This window comes from Neovison vison, chromosome 10 (assembly GCF_020171115.1).
Source record: "Neovison vison isolate M4711 chromosome 10, ASM_NN_V1, whole genome shotgun sequence".
Taxonomy (NCBI): domain Eukaryota; kingdom Metazoa; phylum Chordata; class Mammalia; order Carnivora; family Mustelidae; genus Neogale; species Neogale vison.
Window position 1 is genome coordinate 32,358,109 of NC_058100.1, and position 7,722 is coordinate 32,365,830.

Genomic DNA, 7,722 nt, shown 5'->3' on the forward strand with positions numbered 1-7,722 from the left:
CCAACGACCTTCAGAAATGACCCGACATCCGTTTCCGAAATCTGCTCTCACTCCTGACTCCGCTACCTCAGACCCGTGGCTAGCAAAGTGTCGGGGTGGAGAGTGCACATTCCGGCCAGTCCATGGCCTTCTAGAAAGCAGGAGCTGTGCCTTCTGCATTTCGGCCTCTGCGAGGCCTAGTACAGGACCTGGCACACAGCAGGTGCGGAGATTTGTGAAGAAGAGAGGAGAAGTGGCTGCATCTTCTGTTACACACGAGTGGACAGTGCGATTGAGTAAGCCGCATGCCGTCAGCGCTGGCTTGGACTCAAGTCCCAGGGTCTGCTTTCTGCCCCCCAACCCCGCCCCCATCAGTGCGGCAGTGAGGCACTGCAGTCCTGCTTTCCTGGATGGTCCTGGGAAAGTCACTCGACGGCCCAAAGCCTGATACGGGACAGTAACGTACCCTAACTGCTAACCAAACAGCGGTGAAAGGTCCCGTTGCAAAGGTAAGGAGTGGAAGCCGCGGGAAAGGTCACTGTTCGTTGCAGGAGATGCTGTGATCTCCAGGCGCATTTTCCAGGCCTCAGATGAGCAAAGGCAAGGAAATCGGAACGGGCTTTCCAGTCAAAGGATTCAGAGGCTGAGCCCTATCCCTTCCCACCTTCTCTGAGCCGCAGGACTCCCATCTGTAGGGCTAGTGTAACAGCACTTAACTCATGGGTTCGAGGTGTCGGTTTAAAGAGGTAAGTAGGCAGACCTGTGGCCCTGTGGCACCCGTCAGTGATGAACACACGTTCGTTCCATTCCGCTAGTTTGGCCGTATGCACGGAGAGAGCCGACGGTTCTGAATAATGCGTTGGCTAGTTTGTTCCAAAGGCCAGGCAGATGCTTCAGATCCCCCCATGATGGGGCACGTGATGGTCCCACCTTTGGGCAGGGGGTGTGGGGAACTTCAGGGCCAAGAGAAAATGCGCAGGTGCACACAGAGAGCCAAGCAGAGGAGCTGCATAGCTTACAGGGCCCACTGCAAACTGAACACGCTGGGCCACTTGTGTATAAATTACTGGGAGCTTCAAGGGGGAACAGCAGCCATTAACCCCGCGTGAGTGCCAAGGCTGCATCGCTCGGAGCCAGCCCTGGACCTCGGGGAAGTTGGAAGCTTTGCCGCGTTGCCAAAGGCTGCTTTTGCCGTCACTGTGGGTCTCACTCAGTTAGAGAGGGCGGAATGGTTCCCACAAACTGCTTGGACACACGGAATTTATCTTCTGAGCTAAAGCTAAGCTGCAGTAAAAGTCATTTCAGGAGGAGGGAAAAGCTCATAAAAACACCAAAACTCCTACTGGAGCAAGTTATGACTGCATAGTGGGACCAGAGGCGCGGGGCTTCCTGTGACCTCACTCACGGGGCTGTAGAGGTCGGATTACAAAGCCTATGAAAGACAGCCACCGTTTATTCAGCTGCTATTTAATAAGCCCCTGCTGTATACCAGACAAGACGTCAGGCCATGTCAGGGAAACAGAGAGAGATTATCTTTACGATGTCTAACGTCCCTTCCAGTTCCAACATTTGAGGATTCCTTGACAAAGACCTGGCGCCTACCTTTAAGAAACTTAAGTCTAGGGCAACAGCAAAACAAAACTGAATTTGCTCTGGATAGAAGGTCTTCAAGTGGGTTATTTAAAATCTATCATTTATATTTATGTTTATGTATATGTGTCTGTGTGTGTTCCTACCTGCTAAGATTTTTATATGGTCATTCCCCTAGATTTTCACTGAGCCCTTCAAAGATTGAGAGCATTGTGTTTTTTGTGGGTTTTTCTGTCTTGTTGTTTTTCAATCTGGTTGTTAAACTAAGTCACAGGGAAGACAGTGGATTCTCCCAGAGTCAGAGAATAAAGTTATGGCAGAATATTCCGCCTCCAGATAAATCACTGAGCCCATTCTCAGTGGTTCCCCCTCTTCTTCCCTCTCTGTCCCCCATAAAGGACGTGATTAAAGGGGGCCTCCTTCCTTTCTCTGTTGCCAGCGTACAGCTCTTAACGGAAGACTCTTCTCGTCAATGGGCTGAAGCTAATTCTGAGCACAGGATCTAAAAAAAGACAAACCTCACTCAGATTCTGCCTCTACCCCTTGTTAGTGACCAGTGATCTGAGAAAGTCACTGTCTCTCTGATGCCTCCATTTTCTCATAAGTTGAAATATTCATTCTTCTCCAGTTTCTTTGGGGATTATAAGCATCTAGCAGTTCCTGGCACACGGAGCCCACTCCCACACCTTCGCTCTCCATCCCTTCCGCAGACCCTACCGTGAGCACAAGGTCGTGGCTGTCATGGTCCCCTTACGTCACTGAGACACACGGCCCACGGAAGGATGGCACGGCAAATCACGCAGAGGCAGAGCCAAGAAACCCAGGGTGGGGAAGACAGGCGTTGAGCTGATTAATGCTGACCTGTTTCAACTTCACGTGTGTGAACTCTCACTGAGGGGCTCGTCTGGCCCCCTCCGTTGACTGTAAACCCACACTGGACACAGCCCTGGGCAATCCTGGTGTTTATTTGACCCAGGCATTAAAGAGCAGTTTGGAACCGTTGCCTTAAAAGCTGGAGAAGGAAACCAGGTTGACAGAGGAGAGACCCAAGAGTTCTACCCATTCTTCCAGGAAACGGGGCCCTGAGCTCATAGACCCATCCGCCATGCTAAGTGAGAGATGAAAACCACAGGAAGAAAAATAAAAGGCTTTACTTCCCCAGGCTGTTACCCTGAAATGAGGGTACAGAGAGACGACTATACAAACCAGCACCCTGCCTGAGTAACAAAACCCCTAACAAACCAGGGCTAACCGTCAAACGGGCTGAGAATTCCCCTGCTACAGAGTCCCCTGCTGCAGAGTCCCCGCAACGAGAAGTCCCTGAACCCCACGGAGCCCCGAGTGCCTGTGCACAGCCAAACGGCCCTCGGAGGGAAGGGGCGCGGGGTGTGGGGCTCCTGACAGCCCAGGTCCCGCCCGCAGGGACGTGGAAAGAGACCGAAGGCTCCCGCGTGGTACATTCCACGGGCTTGCCCGGGCACAGGGCCCTCGGGGAGGCAAGGAAGGCTGCTCGGGACAGCTCAGAACCTCCCGTGGGCCAGCCTCCTCTAATCGCACCTCACGGCCGTCCTGCGGTCACCACCGCGCGCCCTCCCCTGCGTCGGTGTGTGGGGCTCGCTCCGAGCCCCCGACCTGTCACCTTACCTTCATGTCAACCTTCGCTAAGGTCTGAGGGATTGAAGGGGCCCCGCTCTGATCCGCAGCCTCGGGTAACAAATAGGAGTTTCTCACTCAAGCTATCCCAGGAGAAGGGGTTTTCGTCTCAAGACAGATCTGGGAATCCTGGGCTGGGGCTGGTGCGGCAGCTGACCCAGGAGAAGCCGGGGCGCCTCTCCCAGGGCTCGCTCGTCCCGGCTCCGCGGCCATCGATGAGCCCACGCCGCCCCGCAGCCCCCTGCAGCACCCCCGCATCGCCCCGCAGCCCCCTGCAGCCGGCCATGACAACGCGGGTAACCGGTACAAAAGGAAGTGAAATGTGTCAATTTGGCAACATCGTCTTGAAGTCAAACCCCCGTCCTGGGTTTCCTCCGCGCAGGAGGACCCAGTCCACATCAGGCCGGGGACAGCCCGGAGAGAGACCGCACGCGCCCCACGGGAGAGCAGGTCCCGGACCCCGCGCGCAGCGGACAGACCCGCGACGCCCCACCGCTCCCCGCGGGCCGCAGGAGAGACAAACGCCGGCTCCTGCCCGAGCCCCGTTACCGTTGGGTCTGGGACAGCGGCTTCGCCGGCGGCTTCCCCAACACGAGGACGGACAGACGGCGCAGACAGAGCTTCCCGCGCTCCAGGCCGCCCCGGTCCCCTCGGCCACAGCAGGTGGAAATGACTCCAACAACAGCCGATTCTCCGCTCCCCGTCCTGGAAGCAGGCGTCGGAGCTCGGGGCCGGCGCGGGCCGGGAGCGGGGCAGGAGCGGGCTGGGGGCTCGTCCAGGCTGGTCCGGCCGTGTCTCCGCGGGCCGAGCGGCTTGTCTGGCCTTATCGTGTCCCCCGAGGCCCTGGCACCGAATCCCAGCACACGGGGTGGGGGGTCAGGGCTTCAACCCATGATCTGGGGAGGAAGGGACCCAACATGCACCCACAGCGGACGCCACGAGCCAAACACCAGGGGGGCAGCCGGTGGGATGAGCTTCCGGTGCTTCACGGGAGGCCGAGCGGCGCGTCCCACACTCTGCAGCGGCTTCACACTGCCAGGCACGCGTCGTCGGTCCTTAGGCACCGGGGCCTCAGGGCATCTGCAGTCACAGCACAGGACGGCTGTGGTCCTGGCATCCCCATGGTCCTGGCCCTCAGCCCCGGGCACACATCAGGATCAGCGAAGGAGCGGCTCCCACCGATGACCGGCTGCCCACCCCCCACCCCCCCGAACTGCTGACTCGGCCGGGCCGCCGCGGGGCCTGCGACTTCACACGTCTCACGGGGTCCCGAGCGGCGCCGATGCTGCTGGTTGGGAGAGGACACGATGGGGGCCGCTCACACGGCGTCCGCCCGCTGTCCCACGCGTCGCCCGGCCTGCACACAACCGTCACTAGCACCGACCCAGAGTCCTGAAGCTGCTGCTGTGGAAACACCACGCACCGTCCGCCCGTCCGAGCAGGCCAGAAGACAGACGCATTTCCACTAGTGACGTGGCGAGTGACCAGATGCACCCTTGACGCAACAGACCTTACTAAGTGCTGGTTTAGTGTCAGGCGCTGGACAGAAAACCCCAGCTCCTGACACGTGAGTGCGGAAAGCCATCACTTTTGGAATTTCTCTGATGTTCTGAGCCCTGAACAGTAACTACCTCGAATTCCCACACGGTGTCATTATTCCCATTTTCGGGGTGAGAAGGTGCAGTCTCACCGGGTTAAGGAAGCGCCAGCGGGCCGTGTCGCCGCAACCCACGCACTTCCCATCAGACCACAGGGAGGGTCTTTGGCTAACGCTACAAAGGGCCTTTTAGCAGAAGTACCTCATATTTTGTCAGCAAAGTATTCCTTTTTCATTTACCACAACCTGGATGGATCCGTGAAGGTACTGGGAAGCTTCAAGGGTTCCCGAGGGCTGAGACAGGAGCGTCATGGGCCGCGGGAGGAGACAGTTTTCCTGACCAGTGACCACAGCCCGCTGTCCACATGCGGGGCCTGCCGGGGGCCTGCCCGGCCACACTACACTTTGCTGGGTTCACTGGAACACCAACGTCCCATTAAAACTAGCAGGTTCCTGGTTCACACCGGAGACCCTTCCTCAAGTCACTTTTTTCCGTAACTATTTCTTGAAACCTCTGTGAGCCGGGCACCGCCGCTGGGAACGGTGGAGAATTCGGGCTACGACTTTGCCCCTGCTCCCCAGAGCTGGTAAAGCAGATGCAGCACCTTCTTCCTGGCTGTGCTCCAACTGCGACACTGGGGACCCTCTCTCGGACAGCAATTTTTGCCTTATGTCTTATGGTTTGAAGTTTTCATCTTTATTCACGATCACCAGTCACACATCATCCTTCTGTGCCGTTTTCATTTGTCCATTGGTTATGTTTGTCAGCAGAGCTACTGATGTACAGGAGCTGGGGGCGTCCGGCTGGCTCCGGCCGTCGAGCGTGTGACTCTTGATCTCAAGGTTGTGAGTTCAAGCCCCATGTTGGGTGCAGAAATTACTTTAAATTTTTTTAAAAATCTAATAAACACATATGCTATATAACAAATACATTACATTGTACATAGGTAGTTAGGTATTTGGTGAGACAGTAGAATGGTTTCTTTTCTTAAGAGAAATGACAATGGTCATCCAAGATCTTGGGGAACTATTAAAAAGAGGACGCGGGTCCTGAGGCAATGGAAGAAAGAAAAAAATTCTTGGAAGGTAAAGAATCTATGATCCTCACAAAAGATATGAGCCTGCCCTGAAGTAGGGAAGGAGGAGAAGAAATCTTAAAAGAGAAAGAGGAAGTCTGGGAGGCAAAAAGAGCAGCTGCACCTGCGGGAAGGAGCTACGATGCCCCAGGAGGAGCTCCTGCGTGGACGGACGGCTTCCCGTCCCCGGTGGGGCTGCCAGCCGGGACCTCAGTGAGTGTGGTGGGCGCCCGGCTGCACGGTCAACTTCGGGGCACAGTATTAGGCTCCCAGATTTTTGGTTTTTTTAAAGAAGACAAGAGTTTAAGTGTATCAGTTTGCAGGCCTGGAGATCTTCAGTAGCTGAAGACATATCGTATTACGCTCGGGGGCTTGAAATCAGACGCAGCTGCACGGAGGACTCAGTTCCTGACTCCGAAAGTCACGCCACCTGGAGATGGAGGGCCAGGGAGGGAGGAACACACCGAGTGCTCCAGCAGTCACGTCTCTGTGCGAGTCTTAAAAGCCCTCTGTGCCCCGGTGCTGCGGCGAACACACGTTATTTTATCTCACCTAACCGTGCCGGTGGAAGCTCAACAAACAGCCGTCTCCACACACACTCTGGGCTGTCCCAGAGCAAAGTTGTCTTGTAGGTGTCTTCTCCGAATTTCGGCATACGGGGAGAGGCGATAGTTCTTGAATTGAACGGCTTCCCCCAGAGGCGCACTCCTGGGGCCAGCATGAGGGTCTTAATAACACCCACGTCCTGCTGTCTCCCCGGATTTCTCACACACCCTCCAGTGGGGCTTCTCAAACGTTGTGGTGCTTAGCAATTACCGAGGAGGAAGCTTGTTCGCCTGCGGATCCTGTCACCAGGGCCTCGCCAAATAAATCTGATGCAGAGGGTTCGTGGTCAACACATTGTGAAATTCTGTACCGTTGTAATAGGGTTAGAGACAAATGTGCTGCGGGGGCATTTCACAACTCAGCTAAATTTACTGAGTGTGTACTACGCGCCTATCAGTGTGCTACGTACAGAGGATACCATGGTGGACAAAGCCTGCTCTCATGCAAGTATCATCTAAATAAATAATTGCATGAGTCAGTGGAGAGCCACAACTGTGGAAAAAGGCACAACAGTGCCGGGACAACCTGTGGCTGAGACATTTTCCCCAGTCCCAGACATCAAGGAAGTCTTCTTCTGAGGCTCAGTAGGTTATCTGGACAAGAGGGGACAGATGAACATTCCAGACACAGAGGGAATAGCAAGTATAAAGGCCCTGTGGCCACCAAAGGGGCTCAGGGAGTCTGAGAAACTGCCAGAAGCTGCCCAGTGGACTCACATGTAGTCCCGGTGTCTGGAGACCTTTACACACTCTAACGTCCACTCTAACGTCCCATCCCTCTGGATGTCTGATGAAATTGAAGAATTACTGATTTGCAAAAAAGAGCCCTTATTTACAACTAGGCGTGAGCCGCTCTAAGATCTACCGTCAGTTAAAACCGTCAGGGCAGCTGCTGTGCAGGTCTGGGGAAATCACGCACCCTGTGTCACCAGGGCCCCGGCGAAGATAAAGCAACAGCCGTCTAAATCCCACAAGCCCCAGAAAGCCTGGTGGAGACTGACTCCACTGTTTGCACCGGAAGTGGAAAAAGGTGGTGGGCGGAACCTCAGCAGGACCAGCCCTTGCCAACAGGGCAGAGCCCGGCTGTGGCCGTGGGGCTAGAGGGGCCTGCTTTCTGCACTCTCTTTTCGAGACCTCCTCCACCTCTGCTCCCTGCTCCTTCCAGAGCTGCCTTCTCTAATCCTGGTGGCCTGAGATTTTCCCACGGCCTCCTTTTACAATG